Genomic DNA, 16931 nt, shown 5'->3' with positions numbered 1-16931 from the left:
AGCCCCTCTGAATCAGCCCCTCTGATTCAGCCCCTCTGTTTCAGCCCCTCTGTTTCAGCCCCTCTGTTTCTCGCCCTCTGTTTCAGCTCCTCTGTTTCTCGCCCTTTGTTTCAGCCCTTCTGTTTCTCGCCCTCTGTGTCAGCCACACTGTTTCAGCCCCTCTGTTTCAGCCCCTCTGTTTCAGCCCCTCTGTTTCAGCCCCTCTGTTTCTCGCCCTCTGTTCCAGCCCCTCTGTTTGTCGCCCTCTGTTTCAGTCCCTCTTTTTCAGCCCCTCTGTTTCTCGCCCTCTGTTTCTGCCCCTCTGTCTCTCGCCCTCTGTTTCAGCCCCTCTGTTTCTCGCCCTCTGTTTCAGCACCGCTGATTCAGCCCCTCTGTTTCAGCCCCTCTGAATCAGCCCATCTGATTCAGCCCCTCTGTTTCAGCGCCTCTGTTTCAGCCCCTCTGTTTCTCGCCCTCTGTTTCAGCCCCTCTGTTTCTTGCCCTCTGTTTCAGCCCCACTGTTTCTCGCCCTCTGTTTCAGCCCCTCTGTTTCAGCCCCTCTGTCTCTTGCCCTCTGTTTCAGCCCCGCTGATTCAGCCCCTCTGTTTCAGCCCCTCTGAATCAGCCCCTCTGATTCAGCCCCTCTGTTTCAGCCACTCTGTTTCAGCCCCTCTGTTTCTCGCCTTCTGTTTCAGCCCCTCTGTTTCTCGCCCTTTGTTTCAGCCCCTCTGTTTCTCGCCCTCTGTTTCAGCCCCTCTGATTCAGCCCCTCTGTTTCAGCCCCTCTGATTCAGCCCCTCTGATTTTGCCCCTCTGATACAGCCCCTCTGTTTCTCGCCCTCTCTTTCAGCCCCTCTGTTTCAGCACCTCTATTTCAGCCCCTCTGTTTCAGCCCCTCTGTTTCAGCCCCTCTGATTCAGTCCCTCTGATTCAGCCCCACTCATTCAGCCCCTCTGTTTCAGCCCCTCTGTTTCTCGCTCTCTGTTTCAGCCCCTCTGTTTCTCGCCCTCTGTTTCAGCCACTCTGATTCAGCCCTTCTGATTCAGCCCCTCTGATTCAGCCCCTCTGTTTCAGCCCCTCTGTTTCAGCCCCTCTGTTTCTCGCCCTCTGTTTCATTCCCTCTGTTTCTCGCCCTCTGTTTCAGCCCTTCTGATTCAGCCCCTCTGTTTCTCCCCCTCTGTATCTCTCCCTCTGTTCCAGCCCCTCTGTTTCAGCCCCTCTATTTCAGCCCCTCTGTTTCAGCCCCTCTGTTTTTCACCCTCTTTTTCAGCCCCTCTGTTTCAACCCGTCTGTTTCAGCCCCTCTGTTTCAGCCCCTCTCTTTTTCGCCCTCTCTTTGAGCCCCTCTGTTTCTCGCCCTCTGTTTCAGCCCCTCTGTTTCTCGCCCTCTGTTTCAGCCCCTCTGATTCAGCCCCTCTGTTTCAGCCCCTCTGATTCAGCACCTCTGATTTAGCCCCTCTGATTCAGCCCCTCTGATTCTCGCCCTCTGTTTCAGCCCCTCTGTTTCAGCCCTTCTGTTTCGCACCCTCTGTTTCAGCCCCTCTGATTCAGCCCCTCTGATTCAGCCCCTCTGTTTCTCGCCCTCTGTTTCAGCCCCTCTGTTTCTCGCCCTCTGTTTCAGCCCCTCTGTTTCAGTCCCTCTGTTTCAGTCCCTCTGTTTCTCGCCCTCCATTTCTCGCCCTCTGTTTCAGCCCCTCTGTTTCTCGCCCTCTGTTTCAGCCCCTCTGTCTCTCGCCCTCTGTTTCAGCCCCTCTGTTTCAGCCCCTCTGTTTCAGCCCCTCTGTTTCTCGCCCTCTGTTTCAGCCACTCTGTTTCTCGCCCTCTGTTTCAGCCCCTCTGATTCAGCCCCTCTGTTTCAGCCCCTCTTATTCAGCCCCTCTGATTCAGCCCTTCTGTTTCTCGCCCTCTGTTTCAGCCCCTCTGTTTCAGCCCCTCTGTTTCAGCCCCTCTGTTTCGCACCCTCTGATTCAGCCCCTCTGATTCAGCCCCTCTGATTCAGCCCCTCTGTTTCCCGCCCCTCTGTTTCAGCCCCTCTGTTTCTCGCCCTCTGTTTCAGCCCCACTGTTTCAGCCCCTCTGTTTCAGCCCCTCTGTTTCTAGCCCTGTTTCAGCCCCTCTGTTTCTCGCCCTCTGTTTCAGCCCCTCTGTTTCAGCCCCTCTGTTTCTCGCCCTCTGTTTCAGCCCCTCTGTTTCAGCCCCTCTGTTTCAGCCCCTCTGTTTCTCGCCCTCTGTTTCAGCCCCTCTGTTTCTCGCCCTCTGTTTCAGCCCCTCTGTTTCAGTCCCTCTGTTTCAGTCCCTCTGTTTCTCGCCCTCCATTTCTCGCCCTCTGTTTCAGCCCCTCTGTTTCTCGCCCTCTGTTTCAGCCCCTCTGTCTCTCGCCCTCTGTTTCAGCCCCTCTGTTTCAGCCCCTCTGTTTCAGCCCCTCTGTTTCTCGCCCTCTGTTTCAGCCACTCTGTTTCTCGCCCTCTGTTTCAGCCCCTCTGATTCAGCCCCTCTGTTTCAGCCCCTCTTATTCAGCCCCTCTGATTCAGCCCTTCTGTTTCTCGCCCTCTGTTTCAGCCCCTCTGTTTCAGCCCCTCTGTTTCAGCCCCTCTGTTTCGCACCCTCTGATTCAGCCCCTCTGATTCAGCCCCTCTGATTCAGCCCCTCTGTTTCCCGCCCCTCTGTTTCAGCCCCTCTGTTTCTCGCCCTCTGTTTCAGCCCCACTGTTTCAGCCCCTCTGTTTCAGCCCCTCTGTTTCTAGCCCTGTTTCAGCCCCTCTGTTTCTCGCCCTCTGTTTCAGCCCCTCTGTTTCAGCCCCTCTGTTTCTCGCCCTCTGTTTCTGCCCCTCTGTTCCAGCCCCACTGTTACAGCCCCTCTGTTTCAGCCTCTCTGTTTCTGCCCCTCTGTTTCTCGCCCTCTGTTTCAGCCCCTCAGTTTCTCGCCCTCTGTTTCACCCCCGCTGATTCAGCCCCTCTGTTTCAGCCCCTCTGAATCAGCCCGTCTGATTCAGCCCCTCTGTTTCAGCCCCTCTGTTTCAGCCACTCTAATGCAGCCCCTCTGTTTCTCGCTCTCTGTTTCAGCCCCTCTGTTTCTCGCCCTTTGTTTCAGCCCCTCTGTTTCTCGCCCCCTCTTTCAGCCCCTCTGTTTCAGCCCCTCTGATTCAGCCCCTCTGATTTTGCCCCTCCGAATCAGCCCCTCTGTTTCTCGCCCTCTGTTTCAGCCCCTCTGTTTGTGCACCTCTGTTTCAGCCCCTCTGTTTCAGCCCCTCTGATTCAGCCCCTCTTATTCAGCCCCACTCATTCAGCCCCTCTGATTCAGCCCCTCTGTTTCCCGCCCCTCTGTTTCAGCCCCTCTGTTTCTCGCCCTCTGTTTCAGCCCCTCTGTTTCAGCCCCTCTGTTTCAGCCCCTCTGTTTCAGCCCCTCTGTTTCTCGCCCTCTGTTTCAGCCCCTCTGTTTCTCGCACTCTGTTTCAGCCCCTCTGATTCAGCCCCTCTGATTCAGCCCCTCTGATTCAGCCCCTCTGTTTCAGCCCCTCTGTTTCAGCCCCTCTGTTTCTCGCCCTCTGTTTCAACCCCTCTGATTCAGCCACTCTCTTTCTTCCCCTCTGTATCTCCCCCTCTGTTCCAGCCCCTCTGTTTCAGCTCCTCTGTTTCAGCCCCTCTGTTTCTCGCCCTCTGTTTCAGCCCCTCTGTTTCTCGCCCTCTGTTTCAGCCCCTCTGATTCAGCCCCTCTGATTCAGCCACCCTGATTCAGCCCCTCTGTTTCAGCCCCTCTGTTTCAGCCCCTCTGTTTCTCGCCCTCTGTTTCAGCACCTCTGATTCAGCCACTCTCTTTCTCCCCCTCTGTATCTCCCCCTCTGTTCCAGCCCCTCTGTTTCAGCCCCTCTGTTTCAGCCACTCTGTTTCTCGGCCTCTGTTTCAGCCCCTCTGTTTTTCACCCTCTTTTTCAGCCCCTCTGTTTCAGCCCGTCTGTTTCAGCCCCACTCATTCAGCCCCTCTGATTCAGCCCCTCTGTTTCCCGCCCCATGTTTCTGCCCCTCTGTTTCTCGCCCTCTGTTTCAGCCCCTCTGTTTCAGCCCCTCTGATTCAGCCCTTCTGATTCAGTCCCTCTGTTTCTCCCCCTCTGTATCTCCCCCTCTGTTTCAGCCCCTCTGTTTCTCGCCGTCTGTTTCAGCCCCTCTGTTTTTCACCCTCTTTTTCAGCACCTCTGTTTCAGCCCGTCTGTTTCAGCCACTCTGTTTCTCGCCCTCTGTTTCAGCCCCTCTGTTTCTCACCCTCTGTTTCAGGCCCTCTGATTCAGACCCTCTGTTTCTCGCCCTCAGTTTCAGCCCCTCTGTTTCTCGCCCTCTGTGTCAGCCACACTGTTTCAGCCCCTCTGTTTCAGCCCCTCTGTTTCAGCCCCTCTGTTCCAGCCCCTCTGTTTCTCGCCCTCTGTTTCAGTCCCTCTTTTTCAGCCCCTCTGTTTCTCGCCCTCTGTTTCTGCCCCTCTGTCTCTCGCCCTCTGATTCAGCCGCTCTGTTTCTCGCCCTGTTTCAGCCCCTCTGTTTCTCGCCCTCTGTTTCAGCCCCTCAGATTCAGCCCCTCTGATTCAGCCCCTCTGATTCAGCCCCTCTGTTTCAGCCCCTCTGTTTCAGCCCCTCTGTTTCTCGCCCTCTGTTTCAGCCCCTCTGATTCAACCACTCTCTTTCTCCCCCTCTGTATCTCCCCCTCTGTTCCAGCCCCTCTGTTTCAGCCCCTCTGTTTCAGCCCCTCTGTTTCTCGCCCTCTGTTTCAGCCCCTCTGTTTCTCGCCCTCTGTTTCAGCCCCTCTGATTCAGCCCCTCTGATTCAGCCCCTCTGTTTCAGCCCCTCTGTTTCAGCCCCTCTGTTTCTCGCCCTCTGTTTCAGCCCCTCTGATTCAGCCACTCTCTTTCTCCCCCTCTGTATCTCCCCCTCTGTTCCAGCCCCTCTGTTTCAGCCCCTCTGTTTCAGCCACTCTGTTTCTCGCCCTCTGTTTCAGCCCCTCTGTTTTTCACCCTCTTTTTCAGCCCCTCTGTTTCAGCCCGTCTGTTTCAGCCCCACTCATTCAGCACCTCTGATTCAGCCCCTCTGTTTCCCGCCCCATGTTTCAGCCACTCTGTTTCTCGCCCTCTGTTTCAGCCCCTCTGTTTCAGCCCCTCTGATTCAGCCCCTCTGATTCAGTCCCTCTGTTTCTCCCCCTCTGTATCTCCCCCTCTGTTTCAGCCCCTCTGTTTCTCGCCCTCTGTTTCAGCCCCTCTGTTTTTCACCCTCTTTTTCAGCCCCTCTGTTTCAGCCACTCTGTTTCTCGCCCTCTGTTTCAGCCCCTCTGTTTCTCACCCTCTGTTTCAGGCCCTCTGATTCAGACCCTCTGTTTCTCGCCCTCTGTTTCAGCCCCTCTGTTTCTCGCCCTCTGTGTCAGCCACACTGTTTCAGCCCCTCTGTTTCAGCCCCTCTGTTTCAGCCCCTCTGTTTCAGCCCCTCTGTTTCTCGCCCTCTGTTCCAGCCCCTCTGTTTCTCGCCCTCTGTTTCAGCCCCGCTGATTCAGCCCCTCTGTTTCAGCCCCTCTGAATCAGCCCATCTGATTCAGCCCCACTGTTTCAGCCCCTCTGTTTCAGCCCCTCTGTTTCAGCCCCTCTGTTTCTCGCCCTCTGTTTCAGCCCCTCTGTTTCTTGCCCTCTGTTTCAGCCCCTCTGTTTCTCGCCCTCTGTTTCAGCCCCTCTGATTTAGCCCATCTGATTCAGCCCCTCTGTTTCTCGCCCTCTGTTTCAGCCCATCTGTTTCAGCCCCTCTGTTTCTCGCCCTCTGTTTCAGCCCCTCTGTTTCTCGCTCTCTGTTTCAGCCCCTCTGTTTCAGTCCCTCTGTTTCTGTCCCTCTGTTTCTGTCCCTCTGTTTCTCGCCCTCTGTTTCAGCCCCTCTGAATCAGCCCCTCTGATTCAGCCCCTCTGTTTCAGCCCCTCTGTTTCAGCCACTCTGTTTCAGCCCCTCTGTTTCTCGCCCTCTGTTTCAGCCCCTCTGTATCTCGCCCTTTGTTTCAGCGCCTCTGTTTCTCGCCCTCTGTTTCAGCCCCTCTGATTCAGCCCCTCTGTTTCAGCCCCTCTGATTCTGCCCCTCTGATTTTGCCCCTCTGATTCAGCCCCTCTGTTTCTCGCCCTCTGTTTCAGCCCCTCTGTTTCAGCACCTCTGTTTCAGCCCGTCTGTTTCAGCCCCTCTGTTTCAGCCCCTCTGATTCAGCCCCTCTGATTCAGCCCCACTCATTCAGCCCCTCTGATTCAGCCCCTCTGTTTCCCGCCCCTCTGTTTCAGCCCCTCTGTTTCTCGCCCTCTGTTTCAGCCCCTCTGTTTCAGCCCCTCTGTTTCAGACCCTCTGTTTCAGCCCCTCTGTTTCTCGCCCGCTGTTTCAGCCCCTCTGTTTCTCGCCCTCTGTTTCAGCCCCTCTGATTCAGCCCCTCTGATTCAGCCCCTCTGATTCAGCCCCTCTGTTTCAGCCCCACTGTTTCAGCCCCTCTGTTTCTCGCCCTCTGTTTCCGCCCCTCTGATTCAGCCCCTCTGTTTCTCCCCCTCTGTATCTCCCCCTCTGTTCCAGCCCCTCTGTTTCAGCGCCTCTGTTTCAGCCCCTCTGTTTCAGCCCATCTGTTTCAACCCCTCTGTTTCTCCCCCTCTGTATCTCCCCGTCTGTTCCAGCCCCTCTGTTTCTGCCCCTCTGTTTCAGCCCCTCTGTTTCAGCCCCTCTGTTTCTCGCCCTCTGTTTCAGCCCCTCTGATTTTCACCCTCTTTTTCAGCCCCTCTGTTTCAGCCCGTCTGTTTCAGCCCCTCTCATTCAGCCCCTCTGATTCAGCCCCTCTATTTCCCACCCCTCTGTTTCAGCCCCTCTGTTTCTCGCCCTCTGTTTCAGCCCCTCTGTTTCAGCCCCTCTGTTTCTCGCCCTCTGTTTCAGCCCCTCTGTTTCTCGCCCTCTGTTTCAGCCCCTCTGATTCAGCCCCTCTGATTCAGCCCCTCTGATTCAGCCCCTCTGTTTCAGCCCCTCTGATTCAGTCCCTCTGTTTCTCCCCCTCTGTATCTCCCCCTCTGTTCCAGCCCCTCTGTTTCAGCCCCTCTGTTTCAGCCCCTCTGTTTCTCGCCCTCTGTTTCTGCCCCTCTGTTTTTCACCCCCTTTTTGAGCCCCTCTGTTTCAGCCCGTCTGTTTCAGCCCCTCTGTTTCTCGCCCTCTGTTTCAGCCCCTCTGTTTCTCGCCCTCTGTTTCAGCCCGTCTGTTTCAGTCCCTCTGTTTCTGTCCCTCTGTTTCTCGCCCTCTGTTTCTCGCCCTCTGTTTCAGCCCCTCTGAATCAGCCCCTCTGATTCAGCCCCTCTGTTTCAGCCCCTCTGTTTCAGCCACTCTGTTTCAGCCCCTCTGTTTCTCGCCCTCTGTTTCAGCCCCTCTGTTTCTCGCCCTTTGTTTCAGCGCCTCTGTTTCTTGCCCTCTGTTTCAGCCCCTCTGATTCAGCCCCTCTGTTTCAGCCCCTCTGATTTAGCCCCTCTGATTTTGCCCCTCTGATTCAGCCCCTCTGTTTCTCGCCCTCTGTTTCAGCCCCTCTGTTTCAGCACCTCTGTTTCAGCCCCTCTGTTTCAGCCCCTCTGTTTCAGCCCCTCTGATTCAGCCCCTCTGATTCAACCCCACTCATTCAGCCCCTCTGATTCAGCCCCTCTGTTTCCCGCCCCTGTGTTTCAGCCCCTCTGTTTCTCGCCCTCTGTTTCAGCCCCTCTGTTTCAGCCCCTCTGTTTCAGCCCCTCTGTTTCTCGCCCTCTGTTTCAGCCCCTCTGTTTCTCGCCCTCTGTTACAGCCCCTCTGATTCAGCCCCTCTGTTTCAGCCCCTCTGATTCAGGCCCTCTGATTTAGCCCCTCTGATTCAGCCCCTCTGATTCTCGCCCTCTGTTTCAGCCCATCTGTTTCAGCCCCTCTGTTTCAGCCCCTCTGTTTCGCACCCTCTGTTTCAGCCCCTCTGATTCAGCCCCTCTGATTCAGCCCCACTCATTCAGCCCCTCTGTTTAAGCCCCTCTGTTTCTCGCCATCTGTTTCAGCCCCTCTGTTTCAGCACCTCTGTTTCAGCCCCTCTGTTTCAGTCCCTCTGTTTCAGTCCCTCTGTTTCTCGCCCTCCATTTCACGCCCACTGTTTCTCGCCCTCTGTTTCAGCCCTTCTGATTCAGCCCCTCTGTTTTCCCCCTCTGTATCTCTCCCTCTGTTCCAGCCCCTCTGTTTCAGCCCCTCAGTTTCAGCCCCTCTGTTTCAGCCCCTCTGTTTTTCACCCTCTTTTTCAGCCCCTCTGTTTCAACCCTTCTGTTTCAGCCCCTCTGTTTCAGCCCCTCTCTTTTTCGCCCTCTCTTTGAGCCCCTCTGTTTCTCGCCCTCTGTTTCAGCCCCTCTGTTTCTCGCCCTCTGTTTCAGCCCCTCTGTTTCAGCCCCTCTGATTCAGCACCTCTGATTTAGCCCCTCTGATTCAGCCCCTCTGATTCTCGCCCTCTGTTTCAGCCCCTCTGTTTCAGCCCCTCTGTTTCAGCCCTTCTGTTTCGCACCCTCTGTTTCAGCCCCTCTGATTCAGCCCCTCTGATTCAGCCCCACTCATTCAGCCCCTCTGTTTCAGCCCCTCTGTTTCTCGCCCTCTGTTTCAGCCCCTCTGTTTCTCGCCCTCTGTTTCAGCCCCTCTGTTTCAGTCCCTCTGTTTCAGTCCCTCTGTTTCTCGCCCTCCATTTCTCGCCCTCTGTTTCAGCCCCTCTGTTTCTCGCCCTCTGTTTCAGCCCCTCTGTCTCTCGCCCTCTGTTTCAGCCCCTCTGTTTCAGCCCCTCTGTTTCAGCCCCTCTGTTTCTCGCCCTCTGTTTCAGCCACTCTGTTTCTCGCCCTCTGTTTCAGCCCCTCTGATTCAGCCCCTCTGTTTCAGCCCCTCTTATTCAGCCCCTCTGATTCAGCCCTTCTGTTTCTCGCCCTCTGTTTCAGCCCCTCTGTTTCAGCCCCTCTGTTTCAGCCCCTCTGTTTCGCACCCTCTGATTCAGCCCCTCTGATTCAGCCCCTCTGATTCAGCCCCTCTGTTTCCCGCCCCTCTGTTTCAGCCCCTCTGTTTCTCGCCCTCTGTTTCAGCCCCACTGTTTCAGCCCCTCTGTTTCAGCCCCTCTGTTTCTAGCCCTGTTTCAGCCCCTCTGTTTCTCGCCCTCTGTTTCAGCCCCTCTGTTTCAGCCCCTCTGTTTCTCGCCCTCTGTTTCTGCCCCTCTGTTCCAGCCCCACTGTTACAGCCCCTCTGTTTCAGCCTCTCTGTTTCTGCCCCTCTGTTTCTCGCCCTCTGTTTCAGCCCCTCAGTTTCTCGCCCTCTGTTTCACCCCCGCTGATTCAGCCCCTCTGTTTCAGCCCCTCTGAATCAGCCCGTCTGATTCAGCCCCTCTGTTTCAGCCCCTCTGTTTCAGCCACTCTAATGCAGCCCCTCTGTTTCTCGCTCTCTGTTTCAGCCCCTCTGTTTCTCGCCCTTTGTTTCAGCCCCTCTGTTTCTCGCCCCCTCTTTCAGCCCCTCTGTTTCAGCCCCTCTGATTCAGCCCCTCTGATTTTGCCCCTCCGAATCAGCCCCTCTGTTTCTCGCCCTCTGTTTCAGCCCCTCTGTTTGTGCACCTCTGTTTCAGCCCCTCTGTTTCAGCCCCTCTGATTCAGCCCCTCTTATTCAGCCCCACTCATTCAGCCCCTCTGATTCAGCCCCTCTGTTTCCCGCCCCTCTGTTTCAGCCCCTCTGTTTCTCGCCCTCTGTTTCAGCCCCTCTGTTTCAGCCCCTCTGTTTCAGCCCCTCTGTTTCAGCCCCTCTGTTTCTCGCCCTCTGTTTCAGCCCCTCTGTTTCTCGCCCTCTGTTTCAGCCCCTCTGATTCAGCCCCTCTGATTCAGCCCCTCTGATTCAGCCCCTCTGTTTCAGCCCCTCTGTTTCAGCCCCTCTGTTTCTCGCCCTCTGTTTCAGCCCCTCTGATTCAGCCACTCTCTTTCTTCACCTCTGTATCTCCCCCTCTGTTCCAGCCCCTCTGTTTCAGCTCCTCTGTTTCAGCCCCTCTGTTTCTCGCCCTCTGTTTCAGCCCCTCTGTTTCTCGCCCTCTGTTTCAGCCCCTCTGATTCAGCCCCTCTGATTCAGCCCCTCTGATTCAGCCCCTCTGTTTCAGCCCCTCTGTTTCAGCCCCTCTGTTTCTCGCCCTCTGTTTCAGCCCCTCTGATTCAGCCACTCTCTTTCTCCCCCTCTGTATCTCCCCCTCTGTTCCAGCCCCTCTGTTTCAGCCCCTCTGTTTCAGCCACTCTGTTTCTCGGCCTCTGTTTCAGCCCCTCTGTTTTTCACCCTCTTTTTCAGCCCCTCTGTTTCAGCCCGTCTGTTTCAGCCCCACTCATTCAGCCCCTCTGATTCAGCCCCTCTGTTTCCCGCCCCATGTTTCAGCCCCTCTGTTTCTCGCCCTCTGTTTCAGCCCCTCTGTTTCAGCCCCTCTGATTCAGCCCCTCTGATTCAGTCCCTCTGTTTCTCCCCCTCTGTATCTCCCCCTCTGTTTCAGCCCCTCTGTTTCTCGCACTCTGTTTCAGCCCCTCTGTTTTTCACCCTCTTTTTCAGCACCTCTGTTTCAGCCCGTCTGTTTCAGCCACTCTGTTTCTCGCCCTCTGTTTCAGCCCCTCTGTTTCTCGCCCTCTGTTTCTGCCCCTCTGTTTCTCGCCCTCTGTTTCAGCCCCACAGTTTCTCGCCCTCTGTTTCTGCCCCTCTGTTTCTCGCCCACAGTTTCAGCCCCTCAGTTTCTCGCCCTGTTTCAGCCCCGCTGATTCAGCCCCTCTGTTTCAGCCCCTCTGAATCAGCCCGTCACATTCAGCCCCTCTGTTTCAGCCCCTCTGTTTCAGCCACTCTATTGCAGCCCCTCTGTTTCTCGCCCTCTGTTTCAGCCCCTCTGTTTCTCGCCCTTTGTTTCAGCCCCTCTGTTTCTCGCCCTCTGTTTCAGCCCCTCTGTTTCAGCCCCTCTGATTCAGCCCCTCTGATTTTCCCCCTCCCATTCAGCCCCTCTGTTTCTCGCCCTCTGTTTCAGCCCCTCTGTTTCAGCACCTCTGTTTCAGCCCCTCTGTTTCAGCCCCTCTGATTCAGCCCCTCTTATTCAGCCCCACTCATTCAGACCCTCTGATTCAGCCCCTCTGTTTCCCGTCCCTCTGTTTCAGCCCCTCTGTTTCTCGCCCTCTGTTTCAGCCCCTCTGTTTCAGCCCCTCTGTTTCAGCCCCTCTGTTTCAGGCCCTCTGTTTCTCGCCCTCTGTTTCAGCCCCTCTGTTTCTCGCCCTCTGTTTCAGCCCCTCTGATTCAGCCCCTCTGATTCAGCCCCTCTGATTCAGCCCCTCTGTATCTCCCCCTCTGTTCCAGCTCCTCTGTTTCAGCGCCTCTGTTTCAGCCCCTCTGTTTCAGCCCCTCTGTTTCTCGCCCTCTGTTTCAGCCCCTCTGTTTTTCACCCTCTTTTTAAGCCCCTCTGTTTCAGCCCGTCTGTTTCAGCCCCACTCATTCAGCCCCTCTGATTCAGCCCCTCTGTTTCCCGCCCCTCTGTTTCAGCCCCTCTGTTTCTCGCCCTCTGTTTCAGCCCCTCTGTTTCAGACCCTCTGTTTCTCGCCCTCTGTTTCAACACCTCTGTTTCTCGCCCTCTGTTTCAGCCCCTCTGATTCAGCCCCTCTGATTCAGCCCCTCTGATTCAGCCCCTCCGTTTCAGCCCCTCTGTTTCAGCCCCTCTGTTTCTCGCCCTCTGTTTCAGCCCCGCTGATTCAGCCCCTCTGTTTCAGCCCCTCTGAATCAGCCCATCTGATTCAGCCCCTCTGTTTCAGCCCCTCTGTTTCAGCCCCTCTGTTTCAGCCCCTCTGTTTCTCGCCCTCTGTTTCAGCCCCTCAGTTTCTCGCCCTCTGTTTCTGCCCCTCTGTTTCTCGCCCTCTGTTTCAGCCCCTCAGTTTCTCGCCCTCTGTTTCAGCCCCGCTGAATCAGCCCCTCTGTTTCAGCCCCTCTGAATCAGCCCGTCTGATTCAGCCCCTCTGTTTCAGCCCATCTGTTTCAGCCACTCTATTGCAGCCCCTCTGTTTCTCGCCCTCTGTTTCAGCCCCTCTGTTTCTCGCCCTTTGTTTCAGCCCCTCTGTTTCAGCCCCTCTGTTTCAGCCCCTCTGATTTTGCCCCTCCGATTCAGCCCCTCTGTTTCTCGCCCTCTGTTTCAGCCCCTCTGTTTCAGCACCTCTGTTTCAGCCCCTCTGTTTCAGCCCCTCTGATTCAGCCCTTCTGATTCAGCCCCACTCATTCAGCCCCTCTGATTCAGCCCCTCTGTTTCCTGCCCCTCTGTTCCAGCCCCTCTGTTTCTCGCAATCTGTTTCAGCCCCTCTGTTTCAGCCCCTCTGTTTCAGCCCCTCTGTTTCATCCCCTCTGTTTCTCGCCCTCTGTTTCAGCCCCTCTGATTCAGCCCCTCTGATTCAGCCCCTCTGTTTATCGCCCTCTGTTTCAGCCCCTCTGATTCAGCCCCTCTCTTTCTCCCCCTCTGTATCTCCCCCTCTGTTCCAGCCCCTCTGTTTCAGCCCCTCTGTTTCAGCCCCTCTGTTTCTCGCCCTCTGTTTCAGCCCCTCTGTTTTTCACCCTCTTTTTCAGCCCCTCTGTTTCAGCCCGTCTGTTTCAGCCCCACTCATTCAGCCCCTCTGATTCAGCCCCTCTGTTTCCCGCCCCTCTGTTTCAGCCCCTCTGTTTCTCGCCCTCTGTTCCAGCCCCTCTGTTTCAGCCCCTCTGTTTCTCGCCCTCTGTTTCAGCCCCTCTGTTTCTCGCCCTCTGTTTCAGCCCCTCTGATTCAGCCCCTCTGATTCAGCCCCTCTGATTCAGCCGCTCTGTTTCAGCCCCTCTGTTTCAGCCCCTCTGTTTCTCGCCCTCTGTTTCTGCCCCTCTGATTCAGTCCCTCTGTGTCTCCCCCTCTGAATCTCCCCCTCTGTTCCAGCCCCTCTGTTTCAGCCCCTCTGTTTCAGCCCCTCTGTTTCTCGCCCTCTGTTTCAGCCCCTCTGTTTTTCACCCTCTTTTTCAGCCCCTCTGTTTCAGCCCGTCTGTTTCAGCCACTCTGTTTCTCGCCCTTTGTTTCAGCCCGTCTGTTTCTCACCCTCTGTTTCAGCCCCTCTGATTCAGCCCCTCTGTTTCTCGCCCTCTGTTTCAGCCCCTCTGTTTCTCGCCCTCTGTGTCGGCCACACTGTTTCAGCCCCTCTGTTTCAGCCCCTCTGTTTCAGCCCCTCTGTTTCAGCCCCTCTGTTTCTCGCGCTCTGTTCCAGCCCCTCTGTTTCTCGCCCTCTGTTTCAGTCCCTCTTTTTCAGCCCCTCTATTTCTCGCCCTCTGTTTCTGCCCCTCTGTCTCTCGCTCTCTGTTTCAGCCCCTCTGTTTCTCGCCCTCTGTTTCAGCCCCGCTGATTCAGCCCCTTTGTTTCAGCCCCTCGGAATCAGCCCATCTGAATCAGCCCCTCTGTTTCAGCCCCTCTGTTTCAGACCCTCTGTTTCTCGCCCTCTGTTTCAGCCCCTCTGTTTCTTGCCCTCTGTTTCAGCCCCTCTGTTTCTCGCCCTCTGTTTCAGCCCCTCTGTTTCAGCCCCTCTGTCTCTCGCCCTCTGTTTCTGCCCCTCTGTTTCTCGCCCTCTGTTTCAGCACCTCAGTTTCTCGCCCTCTGTTTCAGCCCCGCTGATTCAGCCCCTCTGTTTCAGCCCCTCTGAATCAGCCCCTCTGATTCAGCCCCTCTGTTTCAGCCCCTCTGTTTCAGCCCCTCTGTTTCTCGCCCTCTGTTTCAGCCCCTCTGTTTCTCGCCCTTTGTTTCAGCCCTTCTGTTTCTCGCCCTCTGTGTCAGCCACACTGTTTCAGCCCCTCTGTTTCAGCCCCTCTGTTTCAGCCCCTCTGTTTCAGCCCCTCTGTTTCTCGCCCTCTGTTCCAGCCCCTCTGTTTCTCGCCCTCTGTTTCAGTCCCTCTTTTTCAGCCCCTCTGTTTCTCGCCCTCTGTTTCTGCCCCTCTGTCTCTCGCCCTCTGTTTCAGCCCCTCTGTTTCTCGCCCTCTGTTTCAGCACCGCTGATTCAGCCCCTCTGTTTCAGCCCCTCTGAATCAGCCCATCTGATTCAGCCCCTCTGTTTCAGCGCCTCTGTTTCAGCCCCTCTGTTTCTCGCCCTCTGTTTCAGCCCCTCTGTTTCTTGCCCACTGTTTCAGCCCCACTGTTTCTCGCCCTCTGTTTCAGCCCCTCTGTTTCAGCCCCTCTGTCTCTTGCCCTCTGTTTCAGCCCCGCTGATTCAGCCCCTCTGTTTCAGCCCCTCTGAATCAGCCCCTCTGATTCAGCCCCTCTGTTTCAGCCACTCTGTTTCAGCCCCTCTGTTTCTCGCCTTCTGTTTCAGCCCCTCTGTTTCTCGCCCTTTGTTTCAGCCCCTCTGTTTCTCGCCCTCTGTTTCAGCCCCTCTGATTCAGCCCCTCTGTTTCAGCCCCTCTGATTCAGCCCCTCTGATTTTGCCCCTCTGATACAGCCCCTCTGTTTCTCGCCCTCTCTTTCAGCCCCTCTGTTTCAGCACCTCTATTTCAGCCCCTCTGTTTCAGCCCCTCTGTTTCAGCCCCTCTGATTCAGTCCCTCTGATTCAGCCCCACTCATTCAGCCCCTCTGATTCAGCCCCTCTGTTTATCGCCCCTCTGTTTCAGCCCCTCTGTTTCTCACCCTCTGTTTCAGCCCCTCTTTTTCAGCCCCTCTGTTTCAGCCCCTCTGTTTCAGTCCGTCTGTTTCTCGCCCTCTGTTTCAGCCCCTCTGTTTCTCGCTCTCTGTTTCAGCCCCTCTGTTTCTCGCCCTCTGTTTCAGCCACTCTGATTCAGCCCCTCTGATTCAGCCCCTCTGATTCAGCCCCTCTGTTTCAGCCCCTCTGTTTCAGCCCCTCTGTTTCTCGCCCTCTGTTTCATTCCCTCTGTTTCTCGCCCTCTGTTTCAGCCCTTCTGATTCAGCCCCTCTGTTTCTCCCCCTCTGTATCTCTCCCTCTGTTCCAGCCCCTCTGTTTCAGCCCCTCTGTTTCAGCCCCTCTGTTTCAGCCCCTCTGTTTTTCACCCTCTTTTTCAGCCCCTCTGTTTCAACCCGTCTGTTTCAGCCCCTCTGTTTCAGCCCCTCTCTTTTTCGCCCTCTCTTTGAGCCCCTCTGTTTCTCGCCCTCTGTTTCAGCCCCTCTGTTTCAGCCCCTCTGTTTCAGCCCCTCTGTTTCAGCCCCTCTGTTTTTCACCCTCTTTTTCAGCCCCTCTGTTTCAGCCCCTCTGTTTCAGCCCCTCTGATTCAGCCCCTCTGTTTCAGCCCCTCTGATTCAGCACCTCTGATTTAGCCCCTCTGATTCAGCCCCTCTGATTCTCGCCCTCTGTTTCAGCCCCTCTGTTTCAGCCCTTCTGTTTCGCACCCTCTGTTTCAGCTCCTCTGATTCAGCCCATCTGATTCAGCCCCACTCATTCAGCCCCTCTGTTTCAGCCCCTCTGTTTCTCGCCCTCTGTTTCAGCCCCTCTGTTTCTCGCCCTCTGTTTCAGCCCCTCTGTTTCAGTCCCTCTGTTTCAGTCCCTCTGTTTCTCGCCCTCCATTTCTCGCCCTCTGTTTCAGCCCCTCTGTTTCTCGCCCTCTGTTTCAGCCCCTCTGTCTCTCGCCCTCTGTTTCAGCCCCTCTGTTTCAGCCCCTCTGTTTCAGCCCCTCTGTTTCTCGCCCTCTGTTTCAGCCACTCTGTTTCTCGCCCTCTGTTTCAGCCCCTCTGATTCAGCCCCTCTGTTTCAGCCCCTCTTATTCAGCCCCTCTGATTCAGCCCTTCTGTTTCTCGCCCTCTGTTTCAGCCCCTCTGTTTCAGCCCCTCTGTTTCAGCCCCTCTGTTTCGCACCCTCTGATTCAGCCCCTCTGATTCAGCCCCTCTGATTCAGCCCCTCTGTTTCCCGCCCCTCTGTTTCAGCCCCTCTGTTTCTCGCCCTCTGTTTCAGCCCCACTGTTTCAGCCCCTCTGTTTCAGCCCCTCTGTTTCTAGCCCTGTTTCAGCCCCTCTGTTTCTCGCCCTCTGTTTCAGCCCCTCTGTTTCAGCCCCTCTGTTTCTCGCCCTCTGTTTCTGCCCCTCTGTTCCAGCCCCACTGTTACAGCCCCTCTGTTTCAGCCTCTCTGTTTCTGCCCCTCTGTTTCTCGCCCTCTGTTTCAGCCCCTCAGTTTCTCGCCCTCTGTTTCACCCCCGCTGATTCAGCCCCTCTGTTTCAGCCCCTCTGAATCAGCCCGTCTGATTCAGCCCCTCTGTTTCAGCCCCACTGTTTCAGCCACTCTAATGCAGCCCCTCTGTTTCTCGCTCTCTGTTTCAGCCCCTCTGTTTCTCGCCCTTTGTTTCAGCCCCTCTGTTTCTCGCCCCCTCTTTCAGCCCCTCTGTTTCAGCCCCTCTGATTCAGCCCCTCTGATTTTGCCCCTCCGAATCAGCCCCTCTGTTTCTCGCCCTCTGTTTCAGCCCCTCTGTTTGTGCACCTCTGTTTCAGCCCCTCTGTTTCAGCCCCTCTGATTCAGCCCCTCTTATTCAGCCCCACTCATTCAGCCCCTCTGATTCAGCCCCTCTGTTTCCCGCCCCTCTGTTTCAGCCCCTCTGTTTCTCGCCCTCTGTTTCAGCCCCTCTGTTTCAGCCCCTCTGTTTCAGCCCCTCTGTTTCAGCCCCTCTGTTTCTCGCCCTCTGTTTCAGCCCCTCTGTTTCTCGCACTCTGTTTCAGCCCCTCTGATTCAGCCCCTCTGATTCAGCCCCTCCGATTCAGCCCCTCTGTTTCAGCCCCTCTGTTTCAGCCCCTCTGTTTCTCGCCCTCTGTTTCAGCCCCTCTGATTCAGCCACTCTCTTTCTTCCCCTCTGTATCTCCCCCTCTGTTCCAGCCCCTCTGTTTCAGCCCCTCTGATTCAGCCCCTCTTGTTCAGCCCCACTCATTCAGCCCCTCTGATTCAGCCCCTCTGTTTCCCGCCCCTCTGTTTCAGCCCCTCTGTTTCTC

This window comes from Chiloscyllium punctatum, chromosome 4, assembly GCF_047496795.1.
Source record: "Chiloscyllium punctatum isolate Juve2018m chromosome 4, sChiPun1.3, whole genome shotgun sequence".
Lineage (NCBI taxonomy): Eukaryota > Metazoa > Chordata > Chondrichthyes > Orectolobiformes > Hemiscylliidae > Chiloscyllium > Chiloscyllium punctatum.
Note: the sequence above shows the minus strand (reverse complement) of the source record.